This window comes from Bidens hawaiensis, unplaced genomic scaffold (assembly GCF_021521415.1).
Source record: "Bidens hawaiensis isolate Kalapana, Puna unplaced genomic scaffold, B.hawaiensis_p1.1 tig00023903_1, whole genome shotgun sequence".
NCBI lineage: Eukaryota > Viridiplantae > Streptophyta > Magnoliopsida > Asterales > Asteraceae > Bidens > Bidens hawaiensis.
The window spans coordinates 834-25,225 of NW_027493761.1; the positions used below are offsets into that span (position 1 = coordinate 834).

General features: G+C 35.2%; 1 pseudogene; it reads right to left on the reverse strand.

Annotated features, from left to right (window-relative positions):
* Positions 1–1,192: 1,192 nt before the first annotated feature.
* Positions 1,193–13,391, reverse strand: LOC143568308 (putative inactive receptor kinase At5g10020; annotated as a pseudogene).
* Positions 13,392–24,392: the final 11,001 nt, after the last annotated feature.

The following is a 24,392-nucleotide window of genomic DNA, read 5'->3' on the forward strand; positions in this document are numbered from 1 at the left end:
TAAATAGGTAATTTCGTATATTTTATTTATTTTCTCTTTTGAGTTCAACGCCATTTTCATACCAGCGGTTTGTTGAATTACGCAACTTTAGTACCTTTTTTTGAACTTATTGCAACTAGATACTTGGATTAGTATTGAATACATAGACAGACCAAGAGAGACTATATATTACAATTAAAAGATCATCTCTAACCCTGCTAAATGAACATATCATCCTTTGCTCATCGATCCTTCAAACCCTAACCATTGTTCATCTTCAAGTTCAATGAATTACGATATGGAGCTTTGCCCATGTGGTTCGTCAACCATTGTTCGAACATCTTGGGCATCATTTAACCATGGTCGACATTTTTACTGATGGGGTAGAAAGGTCTTTTAAAAAAACTAATTATGTTCACTTCTGACCTAATTAATCGATGTTGGTCCACCAATTTATGATCTAATTAATAATATACTGAAAGGTGTGGAGTTGTGATTTTGTTCTTTGGCTTGATCCTCTGAGCTACTGTTATCATACCCGGACTTTTGAACAAAATTAATGCAGATGAAGATGCAACAATGGCTAAGATGAACCCAGATCTTGAAGCTACTGGAAGAAAATTGCCAATCAAGAACAAAAGACTAAAATGTATGTTATGCATTTCATGGTTGTTTTTCATCTTCTATCATGTATTTTACTGACGTTTTAATTTAAATATGTTATATGTAATGTCTCTTTTTGTATGCCTATGTATTCAAAACCAATCCAAGTATTCAGTTGCAATAGTTAAAAAAAAGGTACTAAAGTTACGTAACTGAACAAACCACGGGTATGAAAATGGCGCTGAACTCAAAAGAGAAAATAAATAAAATATACGAAATTACCTATTTAACCCTGACTTAATTATGACAAAATAGACGGGGTTAGATTAAAGTACTAAAACTGCATGTTTTTGAAATGTCAGGTATCCAATTGCATTAAATTCAAAAACGGTACTAAAAGTTGCGTGATTTAACAAACAACAGGTATGAAAATGACACCTAACTCTATATCTTTTTTTAAACAATTTACAACATTTTGATTCAGTCAATTGTTCATTAGGGACAGATGGATTAATATCATTGGCAACCAATTTTCTGATTTTATTAAAAGAAAACAGCCAAAGGGAAAGTTAAGAGGGTCAATGATCACACTATGAGTATCAATTTTATTTTATATAAAAGAAACAGCCAATTCAAGTAACATACCTTTAAGCTCATTGAGGCTGAGATCCAATTCTGACAACACCATTGAGCTCTCTTGCAAAAGGGCTTCTGGAATGGACCCTGATAACTTATTGTTACGGAGCCTCAGAATCTTCAAAGAGACTATAAAATTAAAAGAAGGAAGGGTTCCAACAAGCTGATTATGACTTGCGTCAAACGCCTCCAGATTATCAAAGAAAGGCATCCCGTCATGGGAAAAACAGATCCCCCACCGAGAGCATTGTGGCTTACATTTAAGTAGTGAATTGCAGACACAAATTCATCTGACCCGAGGCCCAAATCCAGGGTTCCGGTGAAACCCATTTCTGCTAAGATCAACATGAACGACGCCGCCCAACTGTGACAAGTGGTCCATGACGTTTCCTGAGAAGTTATTCGAACTGAAATCCAGATACTTGAGCTGTTTGAGATTCCCGAAACCAGAGGGGACGATACCCTGAAGATTGTTGAAAGAAAGATTCAAGTGCACCAAGCTTTTTAAGGTTGTTATCTCAAGAGGGAGCGGGCCATTGAAGAGATTAGACGAGAGGTCCAAATAGAGTAACGACGATGCAACGGAGGGAATGTCTCTGGAGAGGGTCCCGTGAAGGCGGTTGCCAGAGATGGACAGATTACGAAGCATGGTAAGGCCGGCAATGGAGGCAAAAGAGAAGTTACCGACCAGACCTAAACCATGAAGCACGAGAGCTGTGACGTGGCCGGAGGTGCAGGTAACGCCGTACCAATCAAGGGGGCAGGCAGGTGAAGAATTGGGGTTGGGGTTGGGGTTCCATGAGGCGAAAACCTTCCCGGAAGAGTCTTCCTGGATACCCCTTTTAATATCCAAAAGTGAATCCAATTCTGTTGTTGTTGTTAGTCCTAGGGGCCAATTTGAGGAATACAAATACTAGTAGTATCATCAACTGCATTATACTATTGAATGAATACAAACCCACCTAGCTAGCTAGATTAACATAATTTAACCAACTCACTAGATAATCATAAAGCAAATGAAGAAGATGAACATTGACTGACTGACTGACAGACAGTACCCGAGTTGCTCATAAATAAAAGTACACCAAACACAGGCAAATTGAAGCCAGAATTGAATGCTGGAGAATGGAATTGGTGAGTGAAGTTAATGGAGATTGAATTGACCTCGGGAGGGAGATGTGACCTCACTTTTATCGCTGCCAATATTCTTTTCAACCTTTTCACTTTCGTCCTTTTTATCATTTCAAGTGGCAAGCTGTTCGTGATCTATTCGAGATTGGCTTGTTAAAAAGTTCGAATAAGCCGAGCTTAATCAAACTTCAGCCCGAGCCAAAAAGTAAGCTCATTTAATAAACGAACCTGAGTCCAAGCTTCACTTATCGAGTTTGAGCCGACTCACAAGCCTAAACGAGCCTACCATTTATATAATTTTATAAGTATATATTTAATAATTATTAATTAATATATATAAAAAATAAATAAAAATAACTAAATAATATATATTATTGTATACAGAAAATTATAATAGAAAAAAGTATATAAAAATAATTATTTAAAAAGAACTTATAAATGGTAAATGAGTCGAGCATGAGCCTAGCTCGAGCTTGAAAATCTACTTATGGTCCGAACTCGAGCATTGGAACTAGAGCTCGAAACGAGCCGAGCTCGAGCTCTGTGTAAGTTAAACGAGCCGAGCTCGTGCTTGGTTGAGCTCGGGCTCGGCTAGGCTCGTTTGCAACCCTACTAGTATAGTATAGTAGTACAAACAACATACATATTTCAATTTTATGGTCAAGTTATTCTATAAAGGGGAACAAAAATGAGAAGGATTTTTAGCCACACAAAAAACCCCTCAAAAAAATTAAAAAAAAATTATAACTCAAAATATAATAAAAAAACGAAAAAGTAAAAACACAAAAATTTTCCACCGTCTTTCTCGTTCTAAAAAACACACACACACACAATGGTAAGTGAAAAATGTCGTGTCTTTTTGTTTATCATTGTGTTTTGTGTTTATTTTCGTCATTAATTGTGTCTTTTTTCATTGACATTATGCCTTTTTTTCTTTATATTGTGTTATATTACTCAACATTGTGTTATATTTTGAGATCTATTGTGTCTTTTTTAGTTACAATTGTGACTTTTGTTCATTTTCATTATTGTGTCTTTTCGTCAATTTTTTTATTTTTTTATTTTTTTTGAGCGGGTATGATGGCGAAAACATTTTAGTTTTTATTATATTTTTCGTTTATTATTTATATTTTGAGTTATGATTTTTATTATTATTATTATTATTTAATTTATTTTTAAGGGGTTTTTTTTGTCAAAAGTCCTTCTCACACTTCTCATTTTTGTCACCCTTTGTATTTTAACTTTACCCTTCAATTTCATTTCTACCCTTCAATTATTCGCAACATCTACCCATAAATACCATAAAACACTTTCATTTTAATAATTTAAATTAAATTAAACATAAGTTGATCAAGTTGCAAAGGTTAACCATGTGGGTTTGAAGCCATGCATACCCACATATGTGGCTACGTTGTTATCGTGTGGTTCGAAGAATGCCATAGGATGCCCCGTCTCCCTAAATAAAAAGACCAGTGTCATGTTTGTTCTTAAGGTATAGTCACTTACCAAACTTTTTTTTTATAAAAATAACAAGTGAAACCAAACCTTACAGACAATTTTAAAACATGAACATTACATATTTAATAGATAAATAATAAGATCATGTGTATTAGGCATTTTGAACCACCCTCTCCAACTTGATTGATATGAAATACTATTTTTTTTATTTTTAAGTATTTGTTGTAAATAACATATCATATAATTTCTTATAGATGATTTTTTAAAAAAATAATTGAATAATAGAACTTATGATGTAATCATATTGTCTACCAAATAGGAAAAAAAAAATCTTTTTTACTAACCAGGAGAGAGAACATCAAAATCTATACTTCAACATAAATTGACATGTGACATCTAACATCCAATAGAATGGAGAGGCGGTTAAACAAACTTTTAGACGAACTACAAATTGACGTGTGTCCCCTATATTTTTAATTTATTGAATATACATAAGAGATAAAAGATATGTAAAAATAATCCTAAGAGGGGTAAGAAAATATTGATGTAATTATGAAATAATTAGTACTCTAGAAGAAACAACATACGAAATATTATGCTGTGTATATTTTCATCATCATCATCGTACTCAGTATATCCTACCAATAGCAATGTTATGGTAGGGTCTGAGGAGGGTAAGATGTAGACAGCCTTACCTCTATCCCATAGGGATAGAGAGGCTGCTTCCGGTGAGACCCCCGGCTCGATAGTAGTTTTGAATCAAGCCTTGGACATAAGACACATAACACTCAATCATCAGGACACCGGCTGATTGGTGCATGTGCCCTTGTCTTTCGGCTATCAACGCCACCACATGATGCCTGATTAACCTTCCGCCACTTTTAACGTTATTTTCACGTGATTAGTAAAATAACGTCAAAATTAGTGCAATTTTACTTTTGCCCACCCAAGGGTTCACACATATATACTTTTGCCCACCGGCTGATGTTGTGTATATTTTGATGAATGTAAATGTTTCGCTTGATTTGAGCAATAACAAGTACAAACACCCATATAGATCAAAAGAAGCGTTTTTAAAAATTTTAAATCACGATTGTTGTTCATAGATGGTAAAAGCAATTATATATTGTGTCCAGCCTTCTCCCCACACATCATGTTTAAGATTTTGTCTAGAAATAATGTGTTACATTTGCGCCTCTAGTTCCTTGAGTTTTTTCTGACCAAAACTTGTGGAATGTAACTTCAATCCCATCCCATGAGCAATTAGCCTTTGGAGTGGTCTTGCTTATGTTTTCGGCCTTTGTCGTGGTGATTCCAAATATGCATGCCAACAAACGTCCCAATTCGTTTTAGAAAAAACGCTTATGATGATTAATTCACATTCACTAGCTTCACAATCACCAAAGCCAAAATAAAAAAATGAGCATGGTAGTTGCCAACCTCCAATAATCACAAAAGTATAAAGAAATCAAGAAAACTACTATCAGCCAATCAATTTTTTTTATTTCCTTTTATTTTAAGGTTAGCACCGTAAAAAATTAAAAAATAATTAAATTATATATGTATATACACACACAAGTTTAAGTTCAAGAGAGAAATGATATTAATACGAGAAATGCGAGAAATGAATATAAGCCACTAGTTTTATTTTATGTTTTAAATATTTAAAAATAAATAAAAAGATGTAAATGCAACAATAAATGCACACTTTCTCCAATTAATACAACTAATATAATCATAACAAATCTCTCTCTAATTCATATATTTAACTAATTTAACTATAATAATAGGATAAAAACGCTATTTTAGTTTTATTTTTTATTTACACATTCTTCATTTTATTCAACTTAAATATAATTTATTCATATAATACTATTTCTTTATATTAAAAAAATAATTTCCACTCAAATTTATTAATATATATCAACGTGTTTTTTAACACTAAATATCAAAACATAATATATATATATTTTTTCAATTGGTATGCCTATCAAAATTATTTTCATAAATAATAATAAAAAAATATCATACAAATGTGTCCATTAAATATAAACAATAAATATACAATCTACACAAAGTTATATAACATACACTTGTTTTGAACAATAAAAACGTACAACATACAAAAATCATACAACTTACATATGTAATTCGACATAAACAATTATATAAACTACACAGAGATACACATATTCTACAAATGCGTAGGTTATATGTTTTTCGTATTTAGGTTATATGTTTTCTTATTCTTAGAACATGTGTACGCAATATGTTTTTGTGTAGGTTGTATATTTTTTATTGACATTTAATGCAAACATGTGTAAGATGTTTTTTGCATTATTCATCACAATGTAACTACGTGCTGATGGATATTGATATGTTGAGTTTGAAGAAATTGGTTTTGAATAAAAAGAACTTATGTATGAATAAATTGTATTTCTGTTAGATAAAATTTTCGTGTGTAAGTTGTATGTTTTTCGTGTGTAGGTTATATGTTTTCGTGCGCGTGTGTATTTTATTGATGATGAATCTTGTGTATAGGTTATATGTTGTCTTATTCTTAGAACAAGTGTATATTATACGTTTTTGTGTAAGTAGTATGTTTTTTGCTGATATCTAATGCAAACACATGTAAAATAGTTTTTTGGTATTATTCATTATAATGTAAGTATGTGTTGATGAATATTAATATATTGAGTTGGAAGAAATTAGTTTTGGATAGAAAGAAATTTTAATGTATGAATAAATTATACTTGTGTAGGATAAAAATTCAAGACACAAAAAATAAATTATAAAAATAATTGAGTTCTTAATATTTTCCAATTATAATAATTTAATTAGTTATATTAATTAAGTAGATAAGTATTATGGTTTATTAGTTATATTAATTGAAGAAATAAAATGATTAATACTTTCTTTATTTAGCTTTAAGCATTTAAAGCTTAAAACAAAACTAGTAGCATATATTCATTTCTCGCATTTCTTGCAGTAATATCATTTCTCTCTTGAACCATCCCCTATCTATAATATAAATAAACGAAAACATAAAAATCCTACGTGTCGCGATGTGGTCGCTCCCCTTTTTTTGGAGTCACCAGATTTGTTTGATTTTTAATTGGAGGCTTCTCATGCATTTGACCCGAATTCATGGGTATGGGTCTTACCAAACCCATATATTCCTTAAACGGGTTATAACATCTCATTAAATAAAAATTATTCTCACCAAATTATTGATGTAAAAATCCTATAAAATAGGATATACTAAAAATTAATATTTTATTTATTTTAAAAAAGATATATATATATATATATATATATATATATATATATATATATATAAATTAAATTAAAAACCAATTTTATAGTAAAAAAATATACGGGTCTTGGGTCTCATCAAACCATAAGTATATTATTAACTTTCATAAATATTATTTATAATTAAAAAAATCAATTTTATAGTAAAACAAATAAACGGATCTTGGGTCTCATCAAAACCATATAGCTTTTAAACCGGGTTATAAGATCTTATTTATTTGTGAAACAATTTATAATCAAACCATAAATATATTATTAACTTTCATACAATAAAAAAATATAAATTCAAAAAATAAATAAATATTAGAACAAACAATATAAAACAACCACCGTAATACGGGGGATAAAAACTAGTATATATATATATAATATTTACTTTACGATGTACAAATTTCTCTATAACATCCCTAAAATTTAATAAATTCGATATATATATGGTTGATGTAATTTATTATTCAAGTTATGAAAAACAAAAATATAATGTTAGTTACCAAAGTTAATGACAATATGTATAAACAATCAAAGTTGAGGGCTAAATTCTAAAACTCTACATTTTAATTTAATGGGAGATACTATTAGGAGATTTTTAAAAATTAGTTGATTAAGTGAAAAAGGAAAGAAAATAACTCTGGTGCAAGAGCACAAGGTAAAGGGGAATGATGTCTTCATAATCAAGAGATAACAATGACTTAATTATCATATTAGTTGAATGCATGTTGATATTGAGTCAAGTATCGTTCCTACGAGTTTATTTCTAAGTCAGGTATGTTTTTATAACCCAAGATAATGGTTACGAATGGTGGGTTTAAATCGTGTTGATTAGTTGAGTTTTTAAAGTTAAAGTTGCTTTGTTTAAAAATAAGGTTAACTAACATTGATTGTTTGAAATACTAATCACATTGGTAATTTATATGATGGAAGATTAAGAATCACTTTTGAATATGATTTGATGAATACAATTTAAAGCCTACATTTAATGAAATGTCTAAACGAGTAATGCATTTAATATTGTGTGAAACTTATTGGGTTTTAAGTTGCTTTAAAAGATTTTACACTCACTCCTAATGCTTTTTGTTTATACATGTTTATGCGTCAAGTATAGGGGTATTTTGGTCATTTTAAAACACATTCGTCATAATGTAAGACTCCTTCGTTAGAGTAGCTAATAACAAATGAGTCCCCGTATGTTTATTCGTGTTCATTCGTTAGCATGTTAACGAATGTGCTGATTCGTTAGTATAATGTATAGGAATTAACGTATGATAGCGAATGACGCTCATTCATTATGACTTGTATAACGAATGAGGTCATCTCCTACAAATACCCTATAAGTATTGAATTATTAATCAGTTCTTATTATTATCAATTGTGTACTGTTACTTCTGTCCAATTGTTCTCTTAACACACACAATGCACACAGTTAATGTAATCAAGCTTAATCGTAATCATATCAAAGACTAGATCCTTAACATAATGTTTCGTTATCAATCAGTTATGGTTTCTCAAGTGGTATCAGAGCTTGTGTCTGATTGATTTACGATTAGGAAGGTTATACGAATCAGTTGACGTACAAATTGATTGTTAATCGTATCTTGATGTGTGAAAAACATATATAATATTAAAAACCAAGTTTTACCGAATTCACCTAAACAACCACACACAATCGGCAAGTGTACTGGTCGCAATGTAGCTAGCAAGTAAGAACTGATATCGAACCTAGGACACTATTGGTAAACTCTAATTATTAAACTTAAAAGATTACTAACCTAGACTTTCTTATTTTTAGAATTTTTTATATTAATTAAACTAATAATACTTAACTAATTATAATTTAAACTAAAAACAAAACTTTATAAAATTGGGTTTTAAAACAAATATGAGAAACGACTACCTAGGTAATGGAATCCTACTAGTTAAATTAATAGTTAACGAACTTGACTCGATTGAAAAACAATATCTTAAAAATATGACACTAAAGACCACTAAAGTACGCTAGATCGCCTCCCGGCCTCACCTACGACACCCTAGAACTCTAATGACATGTGAAACTCAATTGTTAAAGGTTTGGATCACCTCCCGGTCTCACCTTACCTAATAATATTACGGTACCCCAAAATCCAAATCACCTCCCGGTCTCTTCGAATACAATATATATTAATATAAAGGGGGTATTATTAATTTATTTGAACATGACTTGTATTACAATAATCTAAGGGAACTAGGATAACTCACTCTCGTGCAACTATTACCCAAACCCGCAAAAGACAAAGATGACACAACACTAAATCGCCTCTCGGCCTCTCTAGTGATAGAACAATAAAATTTAATACCATCTCAATAATTATTCCTACGATTATTTCGACCATAAATCGCAAACAAGTTGAAAACACAAAGTAGACAACCTAATCATGCGTCTAATAATCACCAAAAACTATTAAACACAAGTGGAATAATTATTAAAGCAATAATCAAATTTAATTACTCAACAACATCATGAACAACCATAACACCAAATCAACCAAAACTACATAGTAGTTCGTCAAACCATTAATATAACATAGTACTCAACCAAAACCTAGGTAGTGCAAAGTATTTAGCTACTCATAATAAACAATAAAAAACAAGTCTGAGTTAAAACATAATTCATGATGATAAATATATATATGACGATAATAAACCACATAGCAAACCCCAAATAATGCTCCTTCGTTGCTCTAGTCCTTGACAGTGATGACTTGCCTCTGCTCCTTAAACAGCCTTCAAACCAAAAGAATAATATGACCACAACCGTCAAAAACTCTCCAATTCTTGATGGGTCTTTTTTCTATATCCTTTCATTCGAATTTAAAAATCCTTTATAAACTAACTTTTTTCCGACACCACATGCTCGTGTCGTATTACTTCATGGCCCAATTAATGTTAGATTTGAGATTAGAGATCTGGGCCCACTTCCATGCAATCCTATAAACTCTTGGTCAAATTTTCTTTGTCTACGTCACTTTCTAAATCCCAAACAGATAAATAAAGAAACTTTATCACATACTCTAATAACTTGAATTTAAAATTAATATTAGTATTTCATTACTCAAATTTGTGTTACGAGATGCGTTTAATTTTGAGGTATACAATAACAACAAAAATAATAATAACATATAAAGTTTATTCGATTATCACTTGTTGGTCTCAAGTTTATTATAAAGAAAATACTCACTTAGCTCGTTGTCTCTTGAAACCTTTAGAATTTTAAATACGAACCAATTAGACGACTTATGTAGCAAAAAACAATCATAAAGTTATTCAAAAGTGTAATAAATACTTATAATATATTTATATTTTAGCCCATATTAAATATCCCCACACTTAAACATTTTTCGTCCCTGAAAAAGTTATTTTGCACTGGATCATAACCAAGATACACAATATAAACCCACAACTCTTGAAGTTTTTACTTTTATATTTAATATTCAAAAACTATCAAAACATATTAATTCTTATTTCCGATATACTTATCCACTTTAAAACCTGACAACTACATAGTTGTGTACTTATCAGAATTCACCTAAGAAGATGAATCCGGTTGATTGCCAGTATTGTTGTCCTCCTAAACCCATGCCCATTAATACTTACCGAGACAAGTAAGATGCGACAAGTTTATTAGTTTATATGATCTAGTGGGACCCACAACTGAAAAATTTTATATATGGTTTTACCGGAACCGAGCCACCCCAAATTGACTTAAACCTTATATCTAGTTGATCAAAACATGTTATACCATTTTTTAAGAATAGCTAAAGACGATCAAGGATATTTTTTATCCACCTAAGCTTAAGCATCAAGGTCTACCAGGCAGCCATTATATATGATTAAGGTATGTATTAAGTAACTAACTAGTAAGTGTTCCTCACTACATGACATACCCTCGTTATCAAGCAATACCCCCGAAGTATATCACCATAAGTGAATATGCACGAATTCATCTGTAGGCTTACATATGGCGTGTCCCTTGGGTCCGTTTCTTAATGGTAATAGGACGCGAGCAAGGGGACCCCATATGACTAACAGTGTGGATGATCAAGTCAGTAGTGTATTTTGTACTTTGAAGTACGATATGATCAAGTTTAATGACTATTGTTTGGCAGAAAAAACTGTGGGTTTGCTCTTTGAGCTCTTTTTAATATTCATAAATCCACTTATGAGATATGAATGCCCAGATGGTATACCGCATATAGACCCATGGTCTCCGAACCCTGAGGCATCCCATCAATACAGGATTTAAGGTTATAAAAACATACGCCTGAAGTGTTAACCACTAAAACTAGAAGTTTGAAATTTATGTTTATATCACAGGCTACTTAGGCATACCCTAACGTTAAACCTACCCAAGCATCGTATGATTAGTCTATTCAGATTTTTAGAAAAATTAATTTTTACGATCAAACTAAACATAAGACTTGAGTATGACCCGACCTTCCATCCCATTTTTTTAAAGTCTAACATATATCCCACTAAAGTCAAGCAATTTAAGTACAATTAAGTCTAAATTCATACTGTCCTTTCATTCTTAATGGGTTGAGCCTACTGACACATCAATTACGGAGTCTACCCATTCAGTCACATCCCATTATATGTGTTGATTTAAAAACTCTTTTTCTTTTAAAATTTCTAAAAACTTTCAAGAGTGTTGTCAAAATCACCGGTAATAATATCATGTCCTGTTTAATGCAGAAAAATAGTTTTAAGCGACATTTTTTTTCTTTAAACCTTTTTTTTTTGTTTTGAAATTTACTATTATTATTTAATATATATATATTTTTTAATTTTTAATTTTTTTAATTTTTTTTACCAAAAGAAAACGTCAGTTCCCATCCCACACTTAAAATCTACATTGTTCCCAATGTAGGAATAGAAAAAGACAGAAAATAAAGTGGAATAAAAAAATGTAAGCAAATAAAACAATAAAGTGAACAAACTCCCCTGGTAATAATGAAATTATCTTCACAAGTTTCGTTCCAAGGCGACCGTATAACATTTCATTCGCGGCCGCAACTTTTTAGTGTCCTCTACAATATGACAGGGGCAGAAAAATCCTCGTCCGAATGGAGATTGAGTACGAACAAGAAAATCCAATCCTGCAAAATAAAACTCAAAACAACCCAAAGCAGACATCAACCAGACTCTAAATACTAAAAAGACTCAAAGAAAAATAAAATAAAGCATGATAAAATTAAAAGAAAATAATGCAACATATTTTAAACAAACTCTACAACTCGGGCGAAGTCCCGAGTGTGCTCTCCTCCTCTACTCTCTAGGAGGTTCAAGGTAGATCGCCTCCTCCTCGCGATCACCAAGTGGACCTCCAACATAATGCTTCAGTCTATGACCATTCACTTTCCGAGAATGTCCGTCTTCAGCCTCTATCTCAACCGTTCCATACGGGAATGCCTCATTCACAACAAACAGACCAGCCCATCGGGATTTCAATTTACCCAGAAACAACTTCAAACGGAAATTATATAGAAGCACCTTATCCCCACACTTAAACTCTTTGGGCCCCTTAATATGTTTGTGAGTCCTGAATTTGGATCACTACAATTATGATATCAATAAACAAGTATTGGTGCGGAAATCCAATACTTGGTGACTCAAGAACAAAAATAAACACAAGAATGTAACACGAGATTGCTTCAAAACACACGTATGTTTATTATACGTCGGGTGCTTAAGCACTTACAATACTCACACGTCTAGTAACTTGTAGACGGTCAAAACACAATACCAGTGAGTAATGGAACAACCAAAACCCTATACAATACATGCACTATATATAGGGAACCAAACACCTAAGCCCATATGAACCAAAAGCCCACCGAGATCTCCAAAAGAGATCTCGGCTTACAAGATAAACCCGTAGCCCAACCCACTAGAATAGACTAAGTACAAACCATATAAAACTAGGCCCAACAGTCTCCCCCTTGTTTTGTAGCTTTGTCTTCAGTCATGCTCCATGTTGTCAACATCTGCATCCTTTAACGCACCTGCCCAAAACTTGCATCTGATAATAGACACAACCATGCTCGTGTGCTAAGAGTGACAATAGCGGCCGTTTCAAAGATCGGTTCAGCATTAATCTGGAATGTGCTAAGAGTGTGAATGTCCTTCTCTCCAAAATTGAGCAGATCCCTTTGATCAACAAATCTATACTGCCCTTTACCCTTCTCAAGTTTGACAATAGCGGTGGCAGTTGCACTGTCATAAGTCCAGAATCTCATATTATCCAAAGTACCGTCTGGAATTGCATCAGGTACAGGAATATGGGTGGCTTTCGTTGTAGCAGGTCACATGACATTGACCATTGTTTTCCCTGTCTTTGGATCTATCACCCCCTTTGCTTTCTTTAAGAACGACTCAGATGTTGTCATACTTGGGAAGCCTCTATCAACCTGACTTCTCAGAAAGTTCCAAAAGTCTCTACCACGTTTATCATTTGATGGATTGACAAAGGGGGAGTTTATTAAGTCACTCAGATCCACCTTAGTCCAGGAACCAAAATCCTTCATCTTCTTGTAATACTCTGTGTTCCCAGACTTTCTCTTAACCCACCACATACTTTTATCAGCATCAAAGCCCCATGACACGATTCCCGAACGATCACCATATTTATCTGAGAAGTTTTCCTGGACGGTCATGATGAACCTGTCTAGATGATCTGATGATTCAACATTCTGGTTTGAGTTTTTCATCACCATCAGCTTTTTCTGAACTCGATCTGACTTTTCTTTGGTGATTGGGGGTGCAGACATATATTGTTTCAAGGTCTCAGACTCATAAATGTTGTCGGTTGGGCGAATAGGAGTGCTTTTACCTTGATCAACTGTGGGTGTTTGAGATACCACATCATCATTGCTTTTAAACTCATCTCCAAACTTTTGAAATAACTTTTGTTGGAGGTCAAGATACATTGCTGTTAAACCTCCCATACCAGACTGCAACTCCTTAATCTTGGAATCCTTTTCAGAGTTGCTCGCTTCCATTTCTTGAATGCGGACATCCTTGACTACCGAATCTTGCTCGAGTTCAAAGACTCGACGTTGTAATGCATGAATGTCAACAGGGGCATCTTCAAGAACCACCCCTTTACCCTTGTTCTGAAAGTAAGTTTCTTGCATAGCAAGAATTTGGGCAATCTTGTCTGATGTACCTGAGCTTGACTGACCCTGAACAACTGGGCCAGATGAACCTGAGGGAATATCTGTAGTGTCGGTGTGTGGAATATCTGACTCGAAGTTAAAATCACTAGAAAACTCACTAGACAACAAATCTTGAAAAGACGGCTCTACAGTAGATGTATCTTGTTTTGCTTGTGTTTCTGGAACATGTGACTCAGGTTGAGAAGCTTGTGGTTGTAGGCTGGTGGTTGTTGTTTGTGTTGGTGTTGTGGTTGTTGCTTCAGCTTCACTGTCCAACTCGCTGGATCTCGGATCAATCCTTTTACGTTTACGAGGGATGAGATCAGCGGTTGGTTCTTTACTCAAGTCTTCTTTAATGTTTTCAGTAACTGTCTGAGGAGGTTTCAGCGCAGTTGACTGTAATAAAGCTTTGGCAGCTTCAAAAGCACTTAATTTCTCAGCACTTGGTGAGGTATCTGTCTGACGATGTTCTGACTCATCTTCTTCATCATCAGAAATTTCAAAAGTCGCAGCATGTGGTTGAACCGGTGCCGCATGCTCATCAGCAACCTGAGCTATGATTGGCTCAGCTTCTGTCTCAGCAAATCGTCCAAATTTCACCAGAGCATTTAGGCCATGATATACAACCTTGGACCCTTTTCTAGACTGTTTCATTAACCCAAAGGTGTTGGGTCCCATTGACTTCATATCCAAGGTGTCAACGGTTTTGACGAGATCGGTGTGGTGAAAATCAAAAATCATCTGCAAGAATCTTAGATACATGAGGAACATCACTTTCTTCTTCCCTTTCAGATTGTTCATCATTTCATTGAAGACGAACTTGAAATAGTTGTAATTCCAATCCATGATCAAAGCAACCATGACAGACATTTGAGTATGGCTAATTTCGTTTGATCCTCCCTTTCTTCCGGACACACAAGTAAAGAACGTATGTATTAAGAATCTCCATTATGGGTGAAATAGTTTCTTGATTGCTGGAGGATAGGTACCCTCGTAACACATCCTGGTGAGGATCTCAGAGACAGCTGTATGAGAATATTCAGTTGGTTAATCTGGTTGATCACCAAACATCAGCACCTCTCTGATGATAGCTTCCGTGACTATCAGTGGCTTCGCTCGTACTTTGGAGTCTATTGACACATCTCCATCCGCTCCTTGTTGATTGATTTTTGCATTCTTCCAGAAGTCGGTGATCATCGTCTTGCATATAACAGGATTTTCTCGTAGTGCGTGTGAAAACCTGCAGGTGTTGAGGGCGACAATCATAGACTTGAATTCTTTGTGAGCTATGGGTGGATGAAATAGATGTCCAGCAATATTATGAGTATCCACAAATTTTCACAAAACCTGATCAGCCATTTCTGCACCAAACGTATCAAGTTAGTGGATATATAGACTCATTTGACAACATTCAAAATCAGTCCAAGATTTATAAGAGATTTGGGCCATAAAGTTGAAAGCAGGCCCAAAAATTCATTTGAAGGCCCAAGTGAGCATAACAACAGTACTGGTTAAGCCCAAGTGTCAATTTTAGGCCCAGGTGAGGAGATCTCGGTCAACTTAGTGTGATCTCGGTCAACAGTCAACTAAAGTCAACCGATAACAAGAGTTCTCGGTCAATATTTAACCGAGAACCGTAGTTCTCGGTCAGGTCTAGGTGATCTCGGTAAACGAAAGTCAATCGAGAACACCTTAACAGCTGTTGACAGAAAACCCTTTGGTTTCCTTCTTGGATAGAGTGTCATCTTCTTCAAGTGGCCGAGATCTCCACTAAACCTATAAAAATCCATTAAGCCTGTAACCGAAAACCTCCATAAACCCTAAGACATCAACCAACAAACTAATCACAGGTCCTAATAATCCATGAATCCGGGTCATCCATTAGTCCATAGCATTTAGCTATTCAAGTGTCAAAACCTAGAAGAACACAAGCCTCATAGAGGTTAGATCAAGTCCATTTTGCTCATTTACCTGTGAAATAATCAATGGGTACCAACAAGTTAATGGGGGTTAATTAAAATTATGCAAGAGAGCTTTCGGTTGCCGGAGAAAGTTTAGAGAGACGGAGAAGTGGAGCAGTAAGAATGAGAAGGGTACAAGATAAAAAGTTTTTGGGGTTTTACTTATACCCCACCCAACATGGGCCGAGAACCCACAGTGGGCTTAAAAGCATTCATTCAGCCCAGATTAAAGTTGACCCAAAATTAGCCAGCCTAACACCCTTCTAAAAACCTATATTAAGAACAAACTCAGTCAATTCAAACGTTCCGAGGGGAGTAGATTCGAGATAAAAATAAAACATAATAAAAATAAAATAGAATAAAAAAACATTAACATACAAAGAAACTCCTTTAATTTTATAAGATTGTGATTAGATTTTAGTTTATGTAAAAACTCCGTCCTTTTTATGAAAAGATCCGAACATGAAATCATATCGTTTACGAGGCTGTCACTTGGATTCATGTTCAACGTTATTATAACATAAAGAGACAGGTTGATAGCAGGTATAACATACTTAGCATGATTTTCTTTGTGTCAGTGATATGATTAGTGTTCAGTTCGGCATAAAGCTTACATGAATATCACTCATGGATCTGTGATGCCTCCTATCTCTTCTCAAAGCGTATTTGGCTTTCCCTAGATCAACCCAATTTGACTCCAACCCCCTAGTGCTTGATCAAAAGATTTTATAGACAGTAAACATAGTTTTAAGCTTTAAGGTTGAACGTTGGACTTACAAGCCATCCGGATTTACAGGCCTTTCATTCGAGAGATGACAGGACTTACTTTTATGCCACCATATCTTTAGTTCTAGTTTGACCCTCTAAGCTTTCAAAAACATAGATTTTTGATAGAATAAATTGATAGGATAAAAATAACTCTTCATATATATATATATATATATATATATATATATTTAAATGAATAATATAATACAATATTTTGGTGATCAAGACACTAACGGGCTCGTGTATGACTGGGTAATTGCTTTTCTGCCTATCATTCGGAGAGATGTATCTGGAGACATGCACATTTCTTCAAAATGACTCTCCACATTAAGTTTAGCATATTTAGTTTATATCACCTCAACTTTTACGCATCATGGAAAGCTACCATACAAATCAATGACTGTTTTAGAGCCTTTTAAGCTTAATAACTTCACCCGTTAGGCACACAAAAACAATTTATCTATCATTTTCCAATGGTTGGATCAATTTTCATTTGAAAATATTTTGAAGCTTCTAAAAAGCTGTTAACTGAATAGTAATATCACTTCCCAGGGAGTTAAATAAAGCACACATGTTAAGAATTCAGTCACCCCGGTCACTTTAAGCTTTCAGGTAAATGGCTATCCAGTATGACCACAAGTGGTTAACCGGACCAAACATGCATGAAAACACATTCCAGCTCAGAGTTACCGACATAATTTTAAGTGAAAGAATATAAAACACAAAACACATCATAACCACCCCGGGTGCTTTCAATCATTAGGTAAATGGCTATCCTGTGAAACTACAAGTAGAACACCGGACCAACCATATACAAGTATATGTCCTTCAAACTTGAGCAACCGACAAATTTTAAGCGAGAATGAATCTTGAAAGGCAATTTTTAATTTTTTTTTTAAATAAATACAACGCGCACACACTATTTTTGTCTTTTTGATTTTTCTCATTAATAAAGACAACGCACACACAAATTTTTTCTTTTTGATTTTTTTTCTCCCCCCTAAATTTGCGCAAAGATAAACAAATAAGTACAAAATTATACCCAAAAAGACTCAATCCTCGAAACGAAGCATTTTAAGAAAACCCACAAGAACATTAAATTTTGCTGTTCCGACCGGTTTTGTAAATAAGTCCACCACATTGTTGTCAGTGTGAACTTGTTCAAGATGAATCAATTTTCGATCTAAAGAGTCACGCATAAAATGAATTTTAATATTGATGTGCTTGGTTTTAGAGTGTTGAACTGGGTTTTTTACAATTTCAATGGCCGCATCATTATCACAGAAAATAAGAGTGTCAAGAAATTCCAAACCGTAATCCAACAATTGGTTTTGCATCCAGATAACCTAAGAGTAGCAAGCAGATGCGTCAACATACTCCGCTTCGGCGGTCAAGGTAGACACCGTCTGTTGTTTCTTACACTGCCATGAAATGAGACGGTCTCCTAAGAACTGACAACCAGCTGACGTGGATTTCCTGTCTATGTCATCTCCACCATACTTGCTATCAGCAAAAACATAAAGATCAAATTCTGATTGTTTGGGATACCAAATACCTAACTTTGGTTGTCCCTTTAGATATCTAAAAATACGTTTAACAACAATTAAATAAGAGAATTTAGGATTAGCCTGGAAACGAGCACATTGGCAGACTGCAAACATGATGTCAGGACGACTGGCTGTGAGATACATCAGAGACCCAATCATCGAACGATAGTACGTTTGATCTAAAGGACTCCCTTCAGGATCAGATGACAATAGTGTCCTTTCTGCCATGGGAGTGTTGGCACTCTTAGAATCTTGAAGTTCAAACCTTGTCAGCATATCTTCAACATACTTCCCTTGATGCAGTAAAATTCCTGTCGAGCTTTGGCGAATCTATAGCCCTAGAAACGTTGTCATTTCACCCAACGAACTCATCTCAAATCTCTTCTTTATTAAACTATCAAATTCTGTGCATAAATCAGCGCTGGTGGATCCAAAGATGATATCATCGATATAGATCTGGACGAGAATCAAATCTTTTCTGACAGTTTTCCGGAACAAGGTTTGGTCGATGGTTCCACACTTGTAGCCATGATCAAGAATATGCGCAGTCAATGTAGCATACCACGCTCGAGGAGCCTGATGTAACCCATACAATGCTTTTCTAGCTGGTAGACGTGATTTGGTTTCTTAGAATCAACAAAACCCGATGGCTGATCAACATAAATATCCTCCTTGACTTCACCATACAGAAACGCGGTCTTAACATCCATCTGATACACTGTAAACCCCATGTATGATGCATAGGCAAGAAAAATTCTAATAGCCTCAAGTCTGGCCACTGGGGCATAGACTTCAGTGTAATCTAACCCCTCAACCTGACGAAAACCACGAACTACCAATCGTGCCTTATTTCGAACAATAACCCCGATGTCATCTTGCTTGTTTCTGAAGACCCATCTTGTATCAAGAGCTTTCTTTCCTTCCGGCAACTTAACCAATCTCCAAACCTTCAACTTATCAAATTGATTCAATTCTTCGTGCATAGCATCAACCCAACTAGGTTCCTGAAGAGCCATTTCAACAGTTTTTGGCTCAATTTGAGAAATGAAGAAGGAAAACATACAACTGTTTATGTGTCCTGTCTGACTTCTGGTGGACACTCCCGCTTCAATGGGACCTATGACATTTTCAATCGGATGATTCTTCTGGATTTTCGACGGAATTAAATGATCGAAAACATCATTGTTAGGTCGAAGATTTGACACGCTCTCACTAAAATCAACAAGGTGATTCTTTCAGCCAGATGTCGCCGTACTGTGGGAATAGGAAGTACCGGCAACATATTCATTTGGAATGGCATCGGGAAACAGTGTGCACCCTAAGATCTGATGGATGGAACTCTCTCTCCCCCTCAACAGTCGCAACATCTTCAGACGTGTTCGGTGAGCAATCAGTTTCTGAAGACTCCTTCGGCTGAGTGTCAGTTGCTGGTGAATCATTACTTAACTCAGCGACGCCATCATCCAGTAATGGAGAAATGTGAGACACTGCTTGTGAATTATCTTTTGCGGCTTCCACTGTGGGACCACCTAAAGATTCTGTGTTGATGACTGGAAATACGTTTAATGGTTTGAAGAGTTCGTTGTAGTCAAATAACCAATCAGGACCAACACGAGTGTCAGTCTCATTTTCTTCTAACCAACGAACTTCATAGGACTCTAGAATCTATTTGGTTGATTTGTTGTATACCCTGTAGGATGTATTACCCGCGTAGCAAACAAAATTTCACTCATCAGCTGCAGCCCCAAACTTTGGAGTAGACTCAAGATTCAGCAATGTGCATGGACAGCCAAACGCTCTGAAGTGTGCGACAGTGGGTTTGTGACCATAAACAATCTCATATGAAGTCTTCATTTTGGACTTGTTAATTATCACCCGATTCTGAACATAACATGTTGTATTGATAGCCTCTGCCCAGAAGAACAAAGGCAGTTTAGAATCACATAACATAGTCCTTGCTGCCACGATAAGAGTTCTGTTTCTTCTTTCAGCCACACCGTTTTGTTGTGGTGTTCGAACGACGCTATACTGACGAAGCACCCCCTTTTCTGAGCATAAATGATTCAACGATGCATTCTTGAATTCCGTTCCATTGTCACAACGAATTCCTTTCAACTTCAAGTTCAGTTGGTTCTCCATGAGTATCACGAACTTCTTTATTAAATATGCAGTTTCACTCTTATTTGACAAGAAAAATACCCATGTAAAACGTGAGTAATCATCAGTAATAAACATACAATAAGAGCTACGAGAAAGACTCAAAACATGAACCGGTCGAAAAAGGTCCATATGGAGTAATTGAAAAACTGACGATATGGTGTTAATCAACTTTGGCTCGTGAGATTTTCGATGATGTTTACCCAAAGCACAAGCCACACATTTTTCAATAGTCACAAAATCCTTGATTGGTAAACCACGCACCAAATTATTTTTAGCAAGGCGATTCAGATTTTTATTATTAGCATGACCAAGCCGACGATGCCAAAGCATTGCATTATGTTCTGACACCTTTGAAAACAAACAAGTTATTTCTTCAGGAACATTTTTGTTCATGTCGATCACATAAGCATTATCTTTTCGTTGTGATCGTCAGGAACATTTTTGTTCATGTCGATCACATAAGCATTATCTTTTCGTTGTGATCGAACAAGAATCCAGTCTTCTGGTATAATTATACCAGGTTTCAAATTCAAACACTCTTTCTTAGTAAAATGAGTTGAAAAATCTTTGTCACAGATTTGTGACACGCTCAACAAACTATGCTTCAATTCTGGAACAAAATTGACGTTTTCAAATTTTAGAACACCGTTACTTACAGTACCCTTCTGAGTGATCTTTCCCTTTTCTCCACCCGCAAAGGACACATACCCACCGTTAAAAGATTGAATGTCGTGTAGTTGGGTAATGTCCCCTGTCATGTGCTTGGAACAGCCACTATCAACATACCAAGTTCTGATGATATTCCTCCATAGCCGTCCCTGCACGAAACGCGGATTAGTTAGTTTTTGGTACCCAGTCCATACGTACACTGGGTGACCCTGATTCATCTACAGTTGTCAAGGATTGCCATGACATGTCCTTTTGATCATCAAACATAGATTTTGTAGAAACTTTAGCCAGAGATTTAGGCAACCATCTATGTCTGTATGACTTGGAATTATAGGTAAGAATGGTTGTCGTAACCTCCGGTGTTCTAGATGTGGAAGGAGACGAATCAGCCTTTTTCTCCTATTTTGGTCTAGACTTAGTGCTCATGTTTGAATTTGAACTCGAAACACCTTTTCTGACCTTTCTTTTAGACATGTTAGGTTTGGTCTGATGAGGACTAAACCTGCCAGATTTGTTTCGATTCCAATCATCGTCAAAAAAACTAGCCTGAAAATGCCTGAACGTGTTATGAAGCATGTAGGGCATATTCCTCTGATAAAATCCATAATAAGGAACATATGGACGATGTGGATAATTTCTGGCAATATGACCAAGAGTGCCACAATTAAAGCAAGTTTGACGGTTTATGAAAAAATCATTTTCGGCAACTCCTTGTCTGGACTGGTTTTTTGGACCAGTCTGCTTAAATCTGCGAGAACCCCTGTTATCATCTTTGAACTTATCACCTTGTCTGTCATTAGAGCATCCTTATTTGACAAATTTAGGTGCTACGTATTTTTTTGGATGTTTTTGAGTTTTTAATTTTATTAGAAACCACATTATTAGAATTCAAAGTTTCAACTGAATCAACCACACAAAAATCCTTGCTTTTTAAAGCAGAGCCCACACAGACAGTCGAAATAACAGAATTCAAAACAAGAAGTTTTAAGGAAACATCAGAAACAATATCATTATTAATTTCAAAACAAGGGTCGTCGTCCTCATCAGTCCACTCCTTCACATTTACTTTTTCTGCACATGAAGTAGATACATTAGAAATCGTTCATATTTGAAGTGGTCGGACCAGCATTCACAGAACCGGTCCCATCACCTTTATCTTGTTTATCATACTTCATGTCCTTTATCTTTTCTTCCTGTTCATTGGTGACAGGGGTAGGGACATAATTCTGGTTGTAAGGTGGGGGAACTTGACTGTATCCTATTCCCTCACCTTCATTTTACTTCCACCACAATTGGTTTTCAATCATTGATTTAACTACTTTATTGGAACCATCGAATTTTTTAAAATCAAGTTCATCCTTTTCAAACTTACTAGTTAGATTCAAGATTTATAACTTGGAGGCTTCCAGTTTAGCAGTTAATTCAGCAACTCATTGTAATGACAACTCTTTATACTAAATCAGATTTGAGCTTAGAAATGTCCTTCTATAGTGCTTCTATTTTGTCTAGAAAGCCCTTTTTATTTTTCTTAAGTTTAAAATTTTCTGATTTTATTCTCTCTATATCTCTAGTCAGGTTATCGTTATGAAGCTTATACAGTTCTTTTTTTTCAACACAATTTAAAGAACATGGTTGGCAACTTACCTCAGATAAATTTGGAGAGGTGAACGCCATATACGCAAACTGAAGCTCCTTGACCTTATCCTCAGTAGCGTTTTCTTCTCTAGTGTCTTCAACATTGGCAAAGTTTGCAGTCTGATTTCCAATATTGAGCGCAGCCATCTGACCTTCCCAAGAGAACTGTTGAGCAACCATACCTCTTTCACCATTACCTGAATTTCCTCCAACCTCACCTGTGGCATTCCCAACTGGAACCAAAGCCCTTTCCGTAATTCCATCCTTCGTTGGATTAGTACATTCTCGAGTAAAATGACCCGGCTCGTGACAGTTGTAGCACCTAAGAGTGTCCTTGTTAAAACCCACCTTTTGATTATTCGGCATGTTCCAGTTATTTCTACCCGTCTTCTTAGTGAACTTCTTCGCACGAAAAACTGCCATGGCGATTTGCCACGAGATGTCCATTTCTTCAACATCATCAGGATGAATCTGATCTAATTCAGCAGCTACCACAGGTTGAACCAAGTCTCCAGCCAAAAATGCATTATAGCAATTCATGAATCCCGCCATTAGAGCTATATTCTCTTGAGTCTCTTTTGATATGGTAGGAATCTGGCTGAAGTTCTGACTGGAAGTGTGAGCAGGTTTTCCAGTATCATTTGAAGAATGTCCAGACTTGGTGAAGAATACTGGAGTTGGTTGGGGTGGAGTGAATGATGATGATGATTGACCTCGAGTGGATGAGAAAATCTGGAAGTTACCCTGAGGTGGTTGTTGAGTAGCCTTGAACAGTGAGAAACTGTCTTGAGAAATAAGAGCACTGTTGGAGGCAACATTGTATCCAGCCGCACTGTAAGAGCTTGCATGATTTATTGCACGTTGCTTATCATCCATATCACATGCTTTAATAGTGGCTATCATTTCACTCATACCCATTCTGTTGAGGTCCTTAGTCTTTTTGATAACCGCAACATTCATGTCCCAACTTTTCGGCAATGAGTTCACCAGCTTGTTGTTTATATCTGAGGTTTATAGGTAAATCCCTGCTAATCTCATTTCAGTCACAAGAGATATGAATCTTTGAAGTTGGGATTCCTACGTTTCTCCCAAAACATGATTAAACATATTGAACTTTTGTCGTAACAGATCTTGGCGACTTCTCTTCATATCTTCATTCCCTTCATATACTTCTATCATTGCCTCCCACAATTCTTTAGCAGATTGAAGTTCTCTAAATTGAAGAGCAATCTCAGGTGTGAGTGCTATGGTTAGAGTGGAGAGAGCTCTCTCATCTTCCTCAACTTTAGCAAAATCATCATCGTCATACTGTGCAATTGGTTTCACAATAACCTCATCAGAGT